Source organism: Paroedura picta, chromosome 2, assembly GCF_049243985.1.
Source record: "Paroedura picta isolate Pp20150507F chromosome 2, Ppicta_v3.0, whole genome shotgun sequence".
Lineage (NCBI taxonomy): Eukaryota > Metazoa > Chordata > Lepidosauria > Squamata > Gekkonidae > Paroedura > Paroedura picta.
In genome coordinates, this window is record NC_135370.1 from 102,329,944 (window position 1) to 102,350,820 (window position 20,877).

A 20,877-nucleotide genomic window follows, 5' to 3' on the forward strand; every position below is an offset into this window, starting at 1 on the left:
GTAGTTTTTAACACTTTGGAATATGGAAACCATTAAGAAACAACAACAACAAAATAATGTATTGTAGCCAGCATGGCCATGTTGAACAAATTAGGGTTTTGCTCTGTAGGTGTACATGCTGTATCTGAAGAAGTGAAAGCTCATACTTTACCACAAATTCTGTTTGGGTTTAAGATGCTACTGGACTCTTACTCTTTTCCAATTCTTTGAAGGTATATTCCTGAAACTACTCATGGTTGCTTTTGCCCAGCACAAATAGATTTGTTAAAGTTAATTCCTGTTGGACATATTTATGCCTAATGAGATTGTAAATGGCTGAAGATGCAACTGCAGTTTGCATGTAAATTGCATTTATAATTTACAACTTGCAATGCTCATTTTTATTACTCTTGATTCTTGTTGTGCCCCCCCCCCGTTTCTGTTTCCATTGGGAGTGATCCTTCCTCCCCCACTTTCCTCCTGGGAAACTGGTGCACAGATAGTTAAATGGTAAATGTCCTCTTTCTCAGCCGTTCTGGTCACCAATCACTACTCTTCAGGAATGTACTTGGAGACAACCTTGGGGAAAGTTCCCTTCAGGTCTCAGATTGATGATGTAAAGCAACAGACCTTAGCATTTCCTTAGTTCATCACCATGGTGCCTGCAACACCTCAGCTCACCAGTGGGTTGGCAGATGCATAAAACAGGCCACAAAACTTGTATTAATTTATTGGCAACACATTTGGACAGTGTACAGTGCAGAAAGTTTCTGCAACTCCTGGTCAATTCTTTTGGACACAGATTCTGATCAATTCTTTTGGACATAGAAATAACAGTGTAAGATGAACAAAATGTACATCTTGTACTGAAAATTAGATTACAGCACTGCAGAAGAAGAAAATAATTTTTAACATTGCCGTGTATAATCAAGTTTCAAATACTATGGTTATATTCTGAACCATAATAAATCTTTTACATTTATCTGTTATATCTTCCAGGCTCAAATGTGTTCCTTTAGAAATCAACAACAAAGTGCTATGTAAAAACGTCTCAAATGACATTAAACAGCTATTACATTTTAATAAGAATATTTTTTTTCAAATGTCACAGTACAATAGTCACGTGTACACTGTCTGTTCAATTTACTCTAGAGGATTCCCATGAAGTCTTTTCCAGGTTTAGTCAGTTTTAGATTACAGATTTTTCATGTGAAAGTGACGGTGGAAGGAAACTAAGCAGTATTGTGTTTCAAATTGGCATCAATTATACAGGGCAAAGCATTTTGTCATTGACAGATTATTTTGTGGTGGACACATTGGTGTTTGGGGGGGGCTGAGGGTTTGTTAGGTGAAAGGGTAAAGGTTGCACTGTTAATTCTTTATTAATTGCATGTTATGTGAAGGTCAAAAACTAATCCAAAGAAAATGACATCAACCTCCAGGAAAAAGTTAAGACCCAGTGCAGAAAAATTGTCAGAATAAAGATATATTTTGGAAAAGCCCTAATGAGGATTTTGAAAATTCTGGTTATGTTCATATGCTAATATATGTCATCAGAATGTGATTATATCATTTTATATTTAGGAGAACATTTTATTGAACTCAAGAGAATTAGCTCCTTGGGCTACTTCCACACCAGCGATTTCCCACATTTCAGCCACTTGACAGGTGTGTTTTTTCATGTTTTCACATGCTATTGCCCAATGTTTGTGCACAGACCATTAACAGCCCAATCTTTCCACGCACATACAAATTTTAAACCTGGAGAAAATATCCTTGGGCTATGTGCAAAAGCAGTTATTTGTGTCTAAAGGGGAAATATCACAGCTGAAAGACTTAGGTGAAGAGCTAGTCAGTTACTTGTAAGTTGCTCTTTTCATTTGTTGATGAAGGATAAAAATTAGCATAACTCAAGGTGGCTCAAAACAAATAAAATTTACAAAATAAAACAATAAAATCCTCATCCTGCCTGCCCAACTCCCATCAGTCCCGCCAACCCCACAGTCTGAGCCCCTTGACCATTTTTCTGGACATGGTCAATGGCACACCAGAGGAGGGGAAGATCTCCTGATTCCACCTGGCTTCCAACCTGGTAGAAGACCTCCATCTTACAGGCCCCACAGGAACTTTACAAACTCCTGCAGGGCCCTCAGCTTGTTCAGGAATTCATTCCACCAAGCTGGGGCCAGGCGACTTTGCATGACCTGGGGATCTCAAGCCTGTTTGCTGTCACAGAGTGCAAGGTCCTATGTGGGGCATAGAAAGTTTAGACTGCCTTTTAGATACGAGGAGGAGATAGTTGGAAGTGTTTGCAAGTAAGTGGAGGTTTCATTTTAAAAATTCAAAGATAATACATTATTTCTATGCGGTGCTGTGTCACCCATGCCCCTCAAATAAAAAAAAAAAAAAACATTCACAGGGAGTGGTTTGAGAATCCTGGAAGTCACATAAGAATACAGGTTGGGAGATAGGAGCTGTCTTCAGTGCACATTAGGTGTGAATGGAAAGCCACCACTAATAATGGAGACAAAATTGATTCCCTTGGACTTTCTGGAATCACCTTTGCAAATACGGTTAGGAGTGTGGACTTCTAATCTGGCAAACCAGGTTTGATTCCCTGCTCCCCCACATGCAGCCTGCTGGTTGACCTTGGGCTCAGCACAGCACAGATAAAGTTGTTCTGATTGAGCAGTGATATCAAGGCTCTCAGCCTCACCTACCTCACAGGGTGTCTGTTGTGGGGAGAGGAAAGGGAAGGTGACTGTAAGCTGCATTGAGACTCCTTCGGGTAGAGAAAAGCGGCATATAAGAACCAACTCTTCTTCTTCAAAGGTAGTTTCACACAAAATCATACCACCAACAGACTACCATGGCAATATTACCCTGGTGTAGAAGCAGCTTTGGTAAATACCCATAAGACAGTGCAACATGCTTTGGACTGATGTGCAAACTGCAAAAGAAGTAATCAGTACGTATATGCCAGGTGAGCTAGCTTTTCACCTTGGAAACATTTCCCTGTGAGTTGGACTCTAAATAAGCCCAAGCAGAAATGCTGTCATGGGGCAGTGGGAGGCACGTACAGTGGTTTCTTTTCTTGTTCACAGGAAGGGGTTGTCTGCATACATCAGCTGTACTAGATCAGGGTCCCCAACTCCAAAGAAGTCAAATTGGCCCCAACTAGGGCCAGGGATTTTTCAGATTTGGCCCTGGGGGAATGTTCTGCCTCAGGAGATCAGGGCCCTCCAGACTTTTAAACAATTTTAATCTACTCAAATAATTTTAAAACCCAATTAATTATGTCAATAATGTTTCATTGTCTATAATCTATTGACTGTTTTATTTTTTATTTTCCTGTAGGGAAGGACAGGTTACAAAAATAAAGTTATTATTATTATATTTGATAGTGCATATATGTGTGGCACATAGCATGCCACACATGACATGCTGTCACATGGACCAAGCATGGTACTACTACTCTACCCACGGTACCCACAGTACCCAAATACAATTTTAATCAATGAGGCAAGAGACAAGATTCCCCAAACAATTCCGAAATTAGGTAGCCAAAGGTTTGGCCCAGGGGCCAGATGCAAAGAGCTTCCAAGGCTTAAAACTTGTGTGTGGGTGCAAGGTCTGGGGCTCTAGCTGCAAGCAATGGTCAACAACAATAAAATACAAAGGCACCAGGTCAGCTCACAAAGATGTGTATCATATCCTGCATTTCCAGACCTATTGCTTTTTTTCTGCCTCAATTAGCTAAAGCCCAGGTGTTGCTCCTTACTTCTGAGTTCATCATCCTACAGGTGCAAGTCCTTTGCTTCCCTATTAGCTTGTCATTCCTGCTCCTGCAAAGACTCTGCTCCAGGAATTAACACTGATCACTGCTGGCAATCATATAAGTCTTCCTTTGTCTCTCTAGAACTATTGAGTGCTCCCTCCTTCTTCTGGACTCTGCTGGTTCAGGAAAAACCTGTAGTGATTGACACTCTCATCTTTGTGCCATTTTTTTCTTCTTCTGCCAAAATGAACAGATTGGCTGGAGCTGGAAAGAGCATTTTCCCTTCCTGATGCATCAGAAGAAGAGTTGGTTCTTATATGCTGCTTTTCTCTATCCAAGGGAGTCTCAAAGCAGTTTACAATCTCCTTCCGTTTCATCTCCCCACAACAGCCACCCTGTGAGGTGGGTGAGGCTGAGAGAGCCCTGATATCACTGCTCGGTCAGAACAGTTTTATCAGTGTTGTGGCAAGCCCAAGGTCACACAGCTGGCTGCATGTGGGGGAGGGCAGAATTGAACCTGGCCAGATTAGAAGTCTATAGTCCTAACCACCATACAAAGCTGGTTCTTGCTAAGTCAGCTTCTCAGCTAAGCCACAGGCAGGTGTTTGACTGATGAAGGACCCAATTCTTCCATTTCTTCCTCCTCAGAGGAGATGGCAACTGACTGGCCCAAAACACACATCCTGATGCTGAGAATGGATATTTTCCCTTTTCTAGCAAATATTTGGAATTGGTACAAAGGAAGATAGGTGCATGAACTTGAGCATTAAAATTGTTTATGTGATCCCTTGCTGGATCATCCACTGCATACTTCTTAAACTCATGCTAGAGAAGTACTAGTAGACAAAACATAACCTGAGTCACTTAGCACTTGCCCACTGTAAAATGTAAATTAGGTTCTCAACCATTTCGAAGATAACATTGGCACTCTATTTATTTTATTATTATTTATCATACTTATATACCGCCCTCCCCGGAGGCTCTGGTGAAGATCGCATGGAAGTACATGCATAATCACTTTGTATATATGCACTTTAACAGAGATGTAGGATGCACCAAATGGTGGGCTACCTGTGTTGCATTTAAATCCAGATTAAAATTCTTTGCTGCCTGCCTGCCTCTTTTTATATTTAGAATTCAAAATTATGTCTAAAATGTTTGCCTGTCCTCTCTTACTAGCCGGAGATACCCAAACTCTGATGGGTATTTCATTCCAAAGACTGAAGAGAGATTCCCCTTAAGAAACATTACCGTTATTTCCTTAAAGTTTCTCCAGAGCCAGCTGAATAGAGGCGGGTTGGCACTCCTCTAGTTCAGTGGTCCCCAACCTGCGGGCCGCGGCCCGGCGCCGGGCCGTAAAGGCCATGGCGCCGGGCCGCGGCTCCCTCTCCCCGCCCCCCCCCAGTAAAAAACTTCCCAGGCCGCAAGTTTGCGGCCCGGGAAGCTACTTACTGCGGGAGGGCGGGGAGAGGGAATCAGGGCCGGGCCACGCCCGTGCAGGCCGCGCCCGCTCGGCCCGATCCGCGGGCGCGGCCCGCGGGCGGGGCCCGCGGGCGCGGCGCGGCCGGGTGCGGCTCGCGGGTGCGGCTCGCGGGCGCGGCCCGATCCGCGGGTGCGGCCCGGGCGCGGCTCGCGGGCGCGGCCCGAAGCATGGGCGTGGCCCGCGTGGGTGCGGTCCCTGCGGGCGCGACCCAATACCCTGCCGGTCCCCAGCCTAATAAAGGTTGGGGACCACTGCTCTAGTTGTTAGATCTGTTGGCTGCATTTGACATTGTCGACCACAATTTGCTGTTGAACCACATTGCCAGAACTGGAATCAGAGGTACAGCCCATTAATGGCTGATCTCCTTTCTCTGGAACTGGACACAGAGGGACTCAGTGGGGGATATACAATAGCGCAGTTACCAGCTCCTCTATGGGGTTCCACAGGGGATGATACTCACCCCACACTGTTTAATATATTTATGTGTTCTCTGGGATAGCTGGTTCAGAGTTTTGGACTGGGCTGTCATCAGTATGCTGATGACACCCTGCTCTACCTCTTGATGGGTGGTCGCCCCAAATCCTCCCCAGAAACATTTGTCTGAGAAACCTCAGGACAGAGCAAAGTGGGGTATGTTAAAATAGATACAACCCCTCCCCCACCAGTTTTCACTAGCTGCACACCTTCATTTGACAAGAAAGGTAAAGAACGAATGCTTCATACACCATATGTTTTATTTATGATAGCTATGGTTTCATTCCATCAGGTATACTACTGTCTACTGTGGACAAGAATCTCGCAGAAGAAATGGAGTAGCCTTCATAATCAATAAGAGAGTAGGAAAAGCAGTCTTGGGATACAATCCCCAAAATGACAGAATGATCTCAGTTCGAATCCAAGGCAAACCATTCAACATCACAGTGATCCAGGTCTATGCCCCAACCACTGCGGCTGAAGAGGATGAAATTGATGAGTTCTATGAAGCCCTACAACACCTTCTAGAAGCAACGCCAAAAAATGATGTGCTTATCATCATGGGGGATTGGAATGCTAAGGTAGGAAGCCAAAAGATAACCGGGATAACAGGCAAGTTTGGCCTTGGAGTACAAAATGAAGCAGGGCACAGGCTGGTAGAATTTTGTCAAGAGAATACAATGGTTATAGCAAACACTCTTTTCCAACAACCCAAGAGACGACTCTACACATGGACATCACCAGACAGTCAACACAGAAATCAGATTGACTATGTCCTCTGCAGCCAAAGATGGAGAAGTTCTATACAGTCAATAAAAACAAGACCAGGAGCTGATTGTGGTTCAGATCATCAGCTTCTTGTTGCAAAATTTAGGCTTAAATAGAAGAAAGTAGGGAAAAGCACTAGGCCACTCAGGTATGAACTAAATCATATCCCCGACGAATATACAGTAGAGGTGACAAATAGATTTAAGGAATTAGATCTGATAGACAGAGTGCCTGAAGAACTATGGACGGAGGTTCACAACATTGTACAAGAGGTAGCAACTAAAACCATCCCAAAGAAAAAGAAATGCAAGAAATCAAAATGGCTGTCTGAGGAAGCTTTACAAATAGATAAGGAGAGAAGGGAAGTGAAAGGCAAGGGAGAAAGAGAAAGATACACCCAATTGAGTGCAGAATTCCAGAGAAAAGCTAGAAGAGATAAGAATGCCTTCTTAAATGAACAGTGCAAACAAATAGAAGAAAACAATAGAATCGGGAGGACCAGAGATCTTTTCAAGAAAATTGGAGATATGAAGAGAACGTTTCATGCAAAAGTGGGCTTGATAAGGGACCAAAATGGTAGGGACCTCACAGAAGCAGAAGAGATTAAACAAAGGTGGCAAAATTATACAGAAGATCTATACAAGAGCGAGGTTAACATCCCTGATGACCACAATGGGGTAGTTACTGACCTGGAGCCAGACATCCTGGAATGTGAAGTCAAATGGGCCTTAGGAAGTCTGAGCAACAATAAAGCTAGTGGTGGTGACAGCATTCCAGTTGAACTATTCAAAATCTTAAAGGACGATGCAGTAAAAATGCTACACTCAATATGCTAGCAAATTTGGAAAACTCAACAATGGCCACAGGATTGGAAAAGGTCAGTTTACATTCCAATCCCAAAAAAGGGCAATGCCAAAGAATGTTCAAACTGCCACACCATTGCACTCATTTCTCATGCTAGCAAAGTTATGTTCAAGTTCCTACAAGCTAGGCTCCAGCAATATGTGGACCAAGAACTTCCAAAAGTACAGGCAGGATTTCAAAGAGGCAGAGGAACTAGAGATCAAATTGCCAACATACGCTGGATCATGGAGAAAGCTAGGGACTTCCAGAAGAACATCTACTTCTGCTTCATTGACTATGCTAAAGCCTTTGATTGTGTGGAGCATAACAAATTGTGGCAAGTTCTTAAAGAGATGGGAATACCAGAGCATCTTATTTGTCTCTTGAGAAACCTATATACAGGTCAAGAAGCAACAGTGAGAATTGAACATGGAATCACTGATTGGTTCAAAATTGAGAAAGGAGTTTGGCAAGGCTGCATACTGTCGCCTTGCCTATTTAACTTGTATTCGGAGCACATCATGAAAACGGCGGGATTAGAGGAGTCACAAATTGGGATCAAGATTGCAGGGGGAAATATTAACAACCTTAGATATGCAGATGATACCACTCTAATGGCAGAAAGTGAAGAGGAACTAAAGAGCCTGTTGATGCAAGTGAAGGAGGAGAGTGCAAAAGTTGGCTTGAAACTCAACATCAAGAAAACAAAGATCATGGCATCCGGCCCTCTCAATTCCTGGCAAATAGATGGGGAAGAAATGGAGATAGTGACAGACTTTATTTTCCTGGGCTCCAAGATCATTGTAGATGGGGACTGCAGCAAAGAAATTAAAAGACGCTTGCTCCTGGGGAGGAAAGCTATGGCAAATCTAGACAGCATCCTGCCAACAAAAGTGCGTTTAGTCAAGGCTATGGTCTTCCCAATTGCAATGTATGGCTGCGAAAGCTGGATCATAAGGAAGGCCGAGTGTCAAAGAATTGAGGCTTTTGAACTCTGGCGCTGGATAAGACTCTTGCGAGTCCCTTGGACTGCAAGGCTAACAAACCGGTCAGTCCTAGAGGAGATCAGCCCTGACTGCTCCTTAGAAGGCCAGATCCTGAAGATGAAACTCAAATACTTTGGCCACCTCATGAAAAGGAAGGACTCCCTGGAGGAGAGCCTAATGCTGGGAGTGATTGAGGGCAAAAGAAGAGGGGGACGACAGAGAATGAGGTGGCTGGATGGAGTCACTGAACCAGTAGGTGCAGGATAGGGGAATGGTAGAGGACAGGAAGGCCTGGAGGATCATTGTCCATGGGGTCGCGATGGGTCGGACATGACTTCGCACCTAACAACAACAACAACATGGTTTCATTAAAAATGGCATTACCTGATGAGGGAGCTCAGCTATGCTTTTAACAGTTTTTATCAGGTTGCTAAACTAAACACACTATGAATATTTTATGAGGGAGAAAGAACAAACCATTTAGCAGACTATATTTTTTCTGGTACCACCTAGAAAAGTAATGCTTCTTAATGTATAACCAAATTTGCCTGTTAGGAAATGAAATTAAATGGTTGCATGTGACAATTTCCAGAAAGCCAGAACAATAATGTCATCCAGGCAGTAAATTAGGGTCTCCACATACATTCCTGTTAATGTCAAGAAGAGCAAAAGGCTCCTTTAAAAACAGCCCAGCTTTTATCTTGGGGGGCTGGGAAGAGAGTCTTTTAGGGAAGTGCATTTTGATCTTTTATATATCTTTTAGATATTTTTACTTTTCAATCATTTATATTGTGTACCTTTTGAATCTTTTATATTTTCCAGATTAGTGACCTTATTTTCACCGTGTCTCCAAGTGAAGTTTGCTGGGAAGGTTGGAAGGAAAGCCAAGATTTGTTGTCTGTTACAGATGTGTCTCTGCCTTTTATTTAAATTCACTGGGACATCAGCAACACTTTCAGGGTGCAATTTTAGGAATTTCCACTTGGTGGAGCTTTATGATTGAATTTTTAATGCTTTATCAAATTTTAAATATTTGCAATTTGAGTGAAAGAAGATACAGAATGAAAATATGTTTGTGAAAATGTAATGAAGATGGGTTTGGATTTATCTAGGACTTCCTCCCCTTCATTCCAGTAAAAAAAATAATTTGGTCTTTCTTATGTAAAACCATTTCTCTTTAATCATGATGCTGTTATATTTGGTAAAAATGGAAATGAAACAACATTTAAATTTTTTAAAAGCCCTTTACATCCTCTTTTTCTTAACACAGTAGGGGGGGGGGCTTCCACCAAGCCCTCCCAGCTGCATCTCCCTGCCACAGTAGTTAGTGTCATGAAGGGTCCCCTGAGTTTTAGGAGCAGCCTTGAGAAAGGGAATCAAGGCTTTTGGTAGGGTGTAGTGTGCTGATTGTCCGCTGGGGGAAAGAACTTTTAGTTTGGGGAATCCACTTTATGCGATTCCCCAACTAGTACTTTAAAATGGCGGACGTAGCAAGCAGTTTGCTGGCCAGACGTGGGAGGTTGGTGACATTATGTGGAGTGGCTGGAATACAGCATCTTCACAAGGTAAGCATTTCACTATATTTATTGTGTGCAGAAAAGCCCCTGGAAAGAAGAGCAACTATTCCACTAACAATGTATACATCCCTTTTAAAGCAGACTGCTTTACCCTGAACTTGAAATATCTTGGTGCCTTAGTAACATGCTGCTACACCTGCAATCACAGCTTTCCTGTTGGGAAAGCTTTCCTGATCATTTTATGGCAGGACTGCTGCATTTTTGCTTTGCTAAGGTGGCCTTTGGCGGGGCAGTCCCGCATTTTGGGCATTTTCCCCATGTCCTGCGGCATTTTCTAATTGTCCCGTGGTGTTCTCCAATTTGTAAAATTTTTATTTATATATTTATTTTTTGGCCGCACGTCCAGCAGGCAGCCCAGGCTAAGGAGGCTTCCATGCAGGCGCCTGGGCTCCGGGGTGGTGCTTCCAGGCCAGCTCTGCTGCCACTTGCTTGGGCGGCCGCCGCTCTGAGGACATTCGGGGGGGAGGGCCCACCTGCCACCTGCCGCTGCTGCCTCCGTACTTCTGAGGCCAGTCAGGGGGGGGGGGGGAGGGCCTGTCTGCCTGCCTGCCTGCCTGCCTGCCTGCCCTAGAAATCTTGTCATGGTATGCTTTGCGCACCTTTCAAGCTCAAGAAGTGCTTTCTCCATATAGTTGTGAGCCAAGGATGACTGTGAGTCTGCCCAGTGACAAAATTCAGCGGTACTGCTGTATAGATGCACTGGCTCAGTAGAAAAAACCTATACAATAGGAAGAGCAACAAGAGAAAAGAAAAGGTGAAAATCTGGTATGTATGGGAGATAAATTGATGAGTTTAGAAATATAAAAAATTTATGAGGGAACAATAGAAAAATGGAGATGTTATCAGGATAGTAACTTTTTGTTCCAGCTACACATTACAATGTTTTAAAGTTTATTTTAAATTATGCTGTTCCTTGTGCAAATTTAGCACGAGGTGGAGAAGGTATGGGGTAGAAGAGGGAAACTCTATCATCTTCTGTTACTTTTTAGATGGGGAAACAATATTGAGAATAATAAGAAGAATTGGTTTTTATGTGCCGCTTTTTTCTATCTGAAGGAGTCTCAAAGCAGCTTACAATTGCCTTCCCTTCCTCTCCCCAAAACAGACACCCTGTGAGGTAGGCGGGGCTGAGAGAGCTCTGACAGGACTGCTTGGTGAGAACATCTCTGGAAGGTCTGTGATTATGCCAGGGTCACCCAGCTGGCTGCATGTGGAGGAGGAGTGGGGAATCAAACCCAGCTCACCAGATTTGAAGCCACAGCTCCTAACCACTACACCAAGCTGTCTCTCTTTTTATTTATTGCAAGTGGAAGAAATATTTTCAAATAAACATGGTGGGATATATAGACTATAACTGAGCATTCATGAAGAGATAACAATCTGTAACGTGTTGGGATTTATATTTATGGATCAATATATTCTTTCCTCCACCTGCTGGATTTTTGTTCTTCTATAATAATAATGAACCTTTATTGGTATAAAACAATAAAAACAAATACAGCCAAGCAGGGTAGAAATATAATAGGGTAAAATAAGCTAATCTAATAAGCTTAAATAGAGTAAAATCAGCGAATTAAAACAGTTCTATTGAAAAGTAGTAGAAGAGGGACTGAACATTTCCCCCTCCAAGTGCAGCTTTCCAACTTGAAATACCTCTGTGTACTGTGATACCCTGAAGTCTGTCCTGCTGTTGTGTGACTCTGAACTTTCCCAGACCTCAGAATGAGGAGAGGAGGTTGCACCATCTGGTTCCTCTATTGCCTCCCCCCCCCCCATACCTGTTCTTACAGTTCTAGAGTAGGATCCATTGCTTCCTCGATCTGTTGTGGGACTTGCCTTATATGGGTTGATTTTGACCCCTTCTCTTTCTCAGCAATCCCACGCTTGCAGCCCTCATTGATTGATTTCCCCTGAGGTGCAGTTCCTGAAGCTGAGGGAGGCCAGCTGCCATCTTTGGACATTCATTGACTCCAGATAGGCACTACTGAGTTAACAGGTTCGGGCTCTTTGCTTGCCCTCAACCTGAGGGATGACTTTGCACCAGACTTTTTCAATCTTTTGACTGTGGAGGAAACCTTGAAATATTTTTCAGGCTTTGAGGAACAGATGGGCAACTTGGTTTAGCAGTTAAGAGTGGCAGCTTCTCATCTGGAGATCTGGGTTTGATTTCCCATTCCTCAGTATGCAGCCAGCTAGGTGACAGTCCTGATAGATCTGTTCTCACAGAGCAGTCCTCTCAGAGCTCTCCCAGCCCCACCTACCCCACAGGGTGTCTGTTTTGGGGAGAGGAAGGGAAGGCAATTGTAAGCCACTTTAAGACTCCTTGGGTAATGAAAACCAAGGTATAAAAAACAACTCTTCTTCTACTATACCCCCTGGGAGTGATGTCCTGCAGACACTCCCACTGGATATGACCCGGCCACTCCCACCACCATATCACAGGATATGATGTTACAAGACCTCCCCTTCTCCTCCTGTGTTGCCAGAATTGACGTGCTTAACCCCACCTCACCTCAACCTATATTTGACTATTATGTATTAGTGTAGCAACTGCACTGCTAGAGTTGCACACTATGCCCTTTTCCTTTGGGGGAAAATGGTCATGAAGGTTGTTGGTCTCACTGCTGGTTACCTCTTGCCGCTGCACAGAGCTTGGGAGTCATCTTGGAATGCCTCACTATTTAAAAGGGAGCCACAGCTCACATTAAATGTAGCATCTAACAATGCCCTATTGTACATGAAATGCAGTTCATATAGTGCAAAGCAATGTGTGATTATTTATTTTCTCTCCTTCTCTCCAAGACTGATTGTACACAAACATGTTTTTTCCCCTTCCTTATTAATTTGAAGTGGATTTTTCTTATTCCCATTGCACATATGGGAAAGCCAGCTTGGTGTTGTGGTTAGGAGTGCAGACTTCTAATCTGGCGAGCCGGGCTTGATTCCACGCTCTCCCACATGCAACCAGCTGGGTGATCTTGGGCTCGCCATGGCACTGATAAAGCTGTTCTGACTCCTTCGGGTAGAGAAAAGCTTCTTCTTTCTTCTTTCTTCTTTCTTCTTTCTTCTTTCTTCTTTCTTCTTTCTTCTTTCTTCTTCGGACCTGAAGTACAGGCATAGCCCAGGGGCACTAGTAAAGCATGCTCTGAACTTAAGTCTTCATGGTTTAAGCTCACCACTTAGTTAGCCCAGTCTACCTCTGCAGAAGAAAGGAAAAGTAAGAATTAGAAGAACCATAGACAGTGCCAGGACCCCACCCAAAGTTTTCAGTAACTGTGAGCTGTACTAGATGTAACAATGTCCATGGGTCCAACCTGTAGATGCCACTGCCACTTTAAAGCCTTATAATGAGGCAATTTAAAAATGCCATGAGGGCCTGATGGGCTTCAGTGCTCTTATCCCAGTGACAAAAGAGCAGCACTCGCCCATAGCTATTTCAGCATTTGGAAAGGTGTATGTGTGAGGGAGGTGGAGAAAGTGTGTCATCTCATCAGGTTGTGGGCCTAATCAGGATCAGGCCCTTCTGGCATTTTAAATTGCCTCATTGGGCTTTAAAATGGCATCATCCATGAGCCTGACCCAGGTAAGCTGCCACATCTCGTTTGGACCTGTCTTTCACCTCTGATCCCCCTCTCAGCTTCTAGGTTGCCAATGCTTGGTTGACCATTTTTCAGACTAAGTCAGACCACTCCACCCTCCTCTTTGGTGCACCCATGCAATCAGAAACGGTTAAGTTTAAATGTGTATTTGTATCTCAGCAACTGAGATAGCTTTTAATGCTTCTTGGTTAAAACAATTATACAGATCCAATCAATAACACTACATAAAACCATAGACGCCTTCATCGTCTCTTTTAGAAAAATCCCAGACACTTCAGCTTTTCCACGTAGGGCAGGTGCTTCAGCCCCCTAACCATCTTGGTTGATATCTTTTGCACTTTTCCCAGCTCTAAAATGCCCTTTTGGAGATATGCTAACCAGAACTGTATACGATATTCCAAATGAGGCCACGCCATCGATCTATAGGGGGACATTACAATATTGGCTGTTTTATTCTCAATCCCATTCTTAATAATCCTTAACATAGAATTTGGCTTTTTTCACTAGTTTAGCACATTAGGATGAACTGCACTGCAAGACTGGGACCCTGAACATCAGGTAATCTAGTCTGTTTCATACTGGATTTACTTGGAATGAAATTTGTTTGGGTCACAATTTGTTTGGATATTTGATACAATGGAGAGAATTCTACGTGGGATGCTGAAGGATCCCAGTGTAGCACAAGATCTCAGCGGTTGCTTGTCTCCTGTGCAGCTTGATGGTGGCATATAGTGTCTTTCAAGCCATTCTTCCTTGGACTTCTCAGCAAGAGGGTTGAGGTTCCAGCTCTTCAAACTCATATAATCCATAATTCCCAAAGTCATGGCCTTTTGGTAACAGAGCATGGATCTTGTTTCCCTTCCCAGCAGAGCCCCTACTGGTCTGTAATGTTGTTGTTAGGTGCAAAGTCGTGTCCGACCCATCGCAACCCCTTCTTTTGCCCTCGATCGCTCCCATCATTAGGCTCTTCTCCAGAGAGTCCTTCCTTCTCATGAGGTGGCCAAAGTATTTGAGTTTCATCTTCAGGATCTGGCCTTCTAAAGAACAGTCAGGGCTGATCTCCTCTAGGACTGACCGGTTTGTTCGCCTTGCCCAGGAGCAAGCGTCTTTTAATTTCGTTGCTGCAGTCCCCATCTGCAGTGATCTTGGAGCCCAGGAAAATAAAATCTGTCACTATCTCCATTTCTTCCCCATCTATTTGCCAGGAATTGAGAGGGCCGGATGCCATGATCTTTGTTTTCTTGATGTTGAGTTTCAAGCCAACTTTTGCACTCTCCTCCTTCACTCGCATCAACAGGCTCTTTAGTTCTTCTTCACTTTCTGCCATTAGAGTGGTATCAGCTGCATGTCTGAGGTTGTTAATATTTCTCCCTGCAATCTTGATCCCAATTTGTGACTCCTCTAATCCCGCCTTTCTCATGATGTGCTCTGCATACAAGTTAAATAGGCAAGGCGACAGTATACAGCCTTGCCAAACTCCTTTCTCAATTTTGAACTAATCAGTGATTCCATGTTCAGTTCTCACTGTTGCTTCTTGACCTGTATATAGGTTTCTCAAGAGACAAATAAGATGCTCTGGTATTCCCATCTCTTTAAGAACTTGCCACAATTTGTTATGCTCCACACAATCAAAGGCTTTAGCATAGTCAATGAAGCAGAAGTAGATGTTCTTCTGGAACTCCCTTGCTTTCTCCATGAGCCAGCATATGTTGGCAATTTGATCTCTAGTTCCTCTGCCTCTTTGAAATCCTGCCTGTACTTCTGGAAGTTCTGGGTCCACATATTGCTGGAGCCTAGCTTGTAAAATTTTAAGCATAACTTTGCTAGCATGAGAAATGAGTGCAATGGTGCGGTGGTCTGTAATATACACAGACTAATATTCAGCCTTAGGACAGATAATGAGGAAGGCTGAGTTTTGGGGAAGTATAAAAAAAGATGAGAGAAATATTATGGCTTTGTGGGAAAGGTCTTCTTATATGTCTGTAGACATTCTTCTTACATGTCTGTAGACATCTACCAAGGGGAATTAAGCCTCTATTATTTAACTTCAAACTCTTTAAAATATTGCTCACCTCCATTATCATGGCCAAATTTGACATTACACCAAAGACTTATGATCTGATGTCATGATAAGTCCAAGGCAGAATGACACCTTTCTAAGATCATTGACTTCAACAAATTTAGAAGGGAGTAACTCTGTTTAGGATTGCCCTATCAAGGTCCTTAATGATCAGCTATGTGAAACTGTTCCATGTGTACACATGCCTTCTACAGCCAAGACTGCTTATCACTGTAATTGTGCAGAATTAAATCAGAGTGTGAAAGCTGAGACAGAATTGAGATCTCTTCACATAAAGCTTCTAACCATGTTCCAAATGAGTATGCTATCTCAATGAAAAAGTTCTTGGTGCATGTGTTTGATGGGCTGTTTTTACCTGTGGCTCCTCATTATAATCTCCCATTACAACAGAAACACCAGTTTTAAGGTAAAGGTAAAGGTTTCCCCTGTGCAAGAACCGGGTCATGTCTGACCCTTGGGGTGACGCCCTCTAGCGTCTTCATGGCAGACTCAATACAGCGTGGCCTTGCCAGTGCCTTCCCCAGTCATTACCATTTACCCCCCCCAGCAAGCTGGGTACTCATTTTACCGACCTAGGAAGGATGAAAGGCTGAGTCAATTTTGAGCCGGCAGCTGGGATCGAATTCCCAACCTCATGGGCAGCCAGCTTCAGACAGCATTTCTGCTGCCTTACCACTCTGCGCCACAAGAGGCTCTCCTCCTTTATTTCCATTTATCTCTTGCAGTTTTGCACAAAATAAAATGTGCCACCCTCAAATTCTGGAAACATTCAAATACCAGATTCAGACAAACGTTAATTGAATAAGATGATATAAAAGAAAACATTAAAAGAAATGTTAACTGAATAATCTCATATAAAAAATAGTACTTTGATGATTTTGACCTGGAATATGAATAAGCCTGGGTATACTGTAATACACTAGTGTGGAAAAATTAGACAGGGTCAGAGAATTGGGAATATAATTTGTAAACAAGGTTCTTAATAATGTTGAACTAGCTATTGCTCAGCTGAGGGAGCTAGAGGCTTAAAGACACGGCAACATCTTTATGAAATGGGAAAGAAAAATTCTGTTTTGAGATCATTCTACTTCCAAGTCAGATATTTCTCTATTTCCCTGACCCTTTCCTCATTCTTTATCATCAGGGCAATTTGCATAAAAATAGGATCTATGCCACTTATGAGTTTGTGTGTCCCTGCTGCTTATTCATCCCTGGAAATCTTAATCCTTTGTGGCATTTATATAGTACCTTTCACCCCAAAGCACTTTACAGTAATTACTAATTGATATAAAAGGATCACTTCATCCACCCCTGACAAGAAATCACCTCTGTGGTGAAACCAGCTGTTTAATCATGTAGAGTGGGGGGGGGGATAGATAACCGTTTAATACGGGAAGTAGCCTACACAGGGATTTTTTTGTTGTTTGGTTTTTTAATTGAAGGGGAATATGCATAGATGTCCAAACCTCAATGTGGAGATCAGCACGGGGAGGGGGCAATTAAGAGAATAATTGCTTAAGAAATGAACATGTGAACTATAATAATGAAAAGTGCAGTCTTAAATTTCCTACCTTTAAGGCTGGTGCAGCTTACTGCAGAGAACATTTCTACGGCCAGCCAAAGTTGTTCCCAATTCTGTATTGGGAAATATTTGGAGACTTTAGGGAATAAGCAGGATTGGGGGGAGGGACCTCAATGGAGTACAATGCTATGGAGCTCAGTCACCAAAGCAGCCAAGGGAACTGATCTCTGTCACCTGGAGATGAGCTATAATTCTAGGGATACCCAGGTCCCACGTGGAGGCTGGTGTGTGTGGGGGGCATTCTTGATACCTGCTCTCAGATTCTGGAATTCCCTGCTAGGTCCTAAATATATGTGTGAGATAGAATGGATTCACTTTACCAGCACCTAGAAGGAACTGGGTCAAGCTGCCCAGGCCCAGTATGATAAGTGTCTTTAAAAGGAGGAGGAGGAGGAAAAGAAGAGCTGGGTTTTTTTTGTACCCCACTTTTCACTATCCAGTGAAGTTTCAAAGTTGCGTACAATGGTTTTCCCTTCCTCTCCCCTCAACAGACACCCGATAAGGCAGGTGGGACTGAGAGAGCTGCAACAGAACTGCCCTGCAAAAACAGCCTTAAGAGAATTGTAACTGGACCAAGGTCATCCATCTCGCTATATGTGGAAGAGTGGGAATCAAACAGTTCTCCAGATTAGTTCTTAACCACTACACCAAGTTGGCTCTTATATGGCCATTGTATTTATTGGTTTAAAGAGACTTTAAACAAACTTTTTCCCATGAAGGATGGTTGGTTGCTTACAATGATATCAAGATAATGGATGAGAATCTCTCAACCCTACACCAAAGAACAGATCCAGGGTATGACCTGCTTGATGGTTGGGACTGACAACAAATTGTAAGAGTCCCAGCACTGCCATGAATGACACCAGGTCTGGGCCATGTCCAGAGGATGGTAATTCTACGTGGACATTGAAGTTCTCCAGGATCAACAGTCTAGGGCAGTGGTCCCCATCCCCCAGTCCGGAGACCGGTCCCGATCCATGGATCAGTCAATATCAGGCCGTGGCCCCTCCTCGTCCTCCTCCCCGGCAGCTGCCTTGGGGGCTGCCCTGCCACTCTGCCGCCAGCTCACCTTTGATGCTCTCCGGCAGCCGCCATGGCTGGGGCTCCCCCTCAGCGTGGCACTGCGCAGCTACTGCTGGCAGCAACCCCCAGTGGCCAGCGGGAATTCAGGGGTGCCAGCGGGAAAGCAAGTGGAGCAGAGGCTTGGGCAGTGGTGACTTCCCTCGGCAAAAGACTACCCCCCCGGGCCTCAGTAAAATTGTCAATCGTTGACCAGTCCCTGGTGATAAAAAGGCTGGAGACCACTGGTCTAGGGTACTGTAACACCCAGGCAGCCACCATCTGACAGGCCTGACAGGGTATCTGGCAGTGCATTGGGAAGACAGTACACCACCCAGATGGCCAACTCTTGGCTACGTCCCACCTGAAGCCAACACGTTGAAGGCCTGGGATCATTGGTGCAGGGCTATGTTAGCTTGCTCTGGCCTCAACCATAAGTCTGGAGGAAGAGTGCCATCTTGCAGACTTTATGGAATTTAGGTAGTTCCATCAGGGCCCTAATTAGGGGTCACAATGTTTTTTCCTTAGGATTTCTCCATTAAAATTGATTATACATTTTAGCTGTGAGAATTCTCAGTGAAGTGCATGTATGTCAAATCATTCCCCTGACCCTTAGAGAAAGTAATGGATGATTTCTTTAATGAGAAGTCCTGAGTCTCAACCATGCTGAAAAGCCACATTACCTGACCTGAATTGTCTGCTGCTTAACCTCAGAAGCTCTGTGAGTTCATTCCCCCTGTATACTTCATAGCACCTCTAAAGTACTGTGGGTATCAGAAAGATACATGCCTCTTTCATGAGCAATCAATTACTAATTTTCATCTGAAGGACTCAGGAGAAAAAACCCAAACTGGAATAAGGTTAATCTTTTGCTGTTTGATTGCACCTGTCTAAATTTACCTGGATTTTCCAGGTAGTCTTTGTAAGTAGTTATTTTCTATTGAAACAAGAAGTATGTCAAATTGTGTCTGTTCTCATAATACAATATATAAAATAAATTTACTCTGATGATGATGGGAATGCACTGTGCATATACTCAGAAGCACTTTCCCTCATTATTACATATATTATTTATTTATTTATTTATTGTATGGCACGTGTGTAGCCAGGAGATCCTAGGATTGTCTGGCAGCCAGGCAAGAGATGTTCAAAGGTGGTTTGCCATTATGACCCCTAGTGTTCCTTGGAGCTCTCCAATCCAAATACTAGCCAGAATTGATCTTGCCTGGAATATCCTGACATATATGCAGAGTTTGGGATCAAAATACAGAAGCATATGGATTTTAAACAATCCCTTATTACAAAAGCCCATGTTCACACATTATAATTAATGCATGTGCAGTCCATGAATGTGTGCACCTTGCATGTGCATTGAATAATTCTCAGGTGCCATTCAATGCACATACAACTGAATGTGTGATTGAAACTACACATTTCTCCAGGTACTGGACCCCAGTTTCATATGTGAAGTGAAAGCATATGTGTCAAGTGTAACATGTAAGCAGGGTTAATGAACATCATTTGTAGAAAATTAAGCCATGTTTAAGTCAGCACTGTACTCTGATGCACCGTACAGAATATTTATGTTTATTTCAGACAAACTTTTATTTCCCAGATTTTGGAGTCCTTTTCTTTCAGTGGGACCCTTAGCATAGCACACATAGTGCCATGTCCCTACAGGCAGAATGAAACCTTGGTTAACTATTACCAGTTAGGCTGCTTCTTCTTTCCAGCTGCCCACTAACAAATTAGAAGATAACAAAACCTTGGGGGATTCTCTGTAAATTCTCATTATCCTCAAAAGGCAAAAACTCCCCTTTCACTCTCTAACAAAACAGCTGCTACTCCTGTGAAGTGTTTTGGGCAAAGAGTTCACAACAACTCTATGGCTATACCCTGTTGAGGATTCTCCTCTCCCTTAAACTTTTGCTCTCTCCAGGATCCATTCCAGAAATGTCCTAGCCAGAGTTGGCAACTTGAGTTCATTCGTTATTCTTATAGCTTGTCTTTTCAAACAAATTTCTCAGAGGTTTGTACCACAGAAACTCACTAAAACAACATCATACAATCCCAGCAGAAAAAGTGATGACATCATTAAAAGCCATGGGAGCAATGAAAAGTAACATTATCAGAATGTTTATGGGAAAAGGGGACGGAAATCTGGGAGGGAATTCAGAGAACCTGATATACACATTAGTAAAATGTATCAATATAATAACAAGTTGGTGGTGATCTTTAAAAATGTGGAAGTCCTGGTGGTCCAGTGGAGGGATGGTGGGTTCTGCTGTGGGAGTGGCACACAGGGCTGGCAGCTCTGGATTGGGAACTACCTGGATACTTTGGGGGTGGAGCCTGGAGTGGGCGGTATTGGGGGGAAGACCTGTCACAATAACATTAGATTGTGAAAAGATCAAATGTGTTCAAGAATTCATTTTTCTTGGATCACAAAATGGATGAAACTGGTGATTGCAGTATGGAAATAGAACATTGGATTGCTCTGGGTCGCTCAGCAGTTACAAGCTTGAGCCAAACATGGACAAGCAAAGACATAAACCTGACTACCAAATGTAGATTAGTTCTATCATATTTCCAATAGCCACTTAAGGCTGTGAAAGTTGGATGATGAAAAAACTGGATAAGAGTAGAATTGATTCATTTGAACTCTGGTG

At 43.2% G+C, this 20,877-nt stretch overlaps 1 long non-coding RNA gene across 2 annotated transcripts in view; it reads left to right on the top strand.

Moving 5' to 3' along the window:
• LOC143828760 (uncharacterized) overlaps nucleotides 1-19,163 on the top strand; it is a 55,539-nt gene extending 36,376 nt beyond the window's left edge. The window contains exons 3-7 of one of the 2 annotated variants that reach the window (XR_013227857.1): nucleotides 1,564-1,647; nucleotides 6,007-6,295; nucleotides 9,134-9,271; nucleotides 13,995-14,045; nucleotides 17,641-19,163. This is a non-coding gene — a long non-coding RNA (uncharacterized LOC143828760). Of the gene's footprint in view, nucleotides 1-1,563; nucleotides 1,648-6,006; nucleotides 6,296-9,133; nucleotides 9,999-13,994; nucleotides 14,046-17,640 lie in introns of those variants that run through there. The other variant, XR_013227856.1, reaches the window with a different exon arrangement.
• The last annotated feature ends 1,714 nt before the right edge of the window (nucleotides 19,164-20,877 follow it).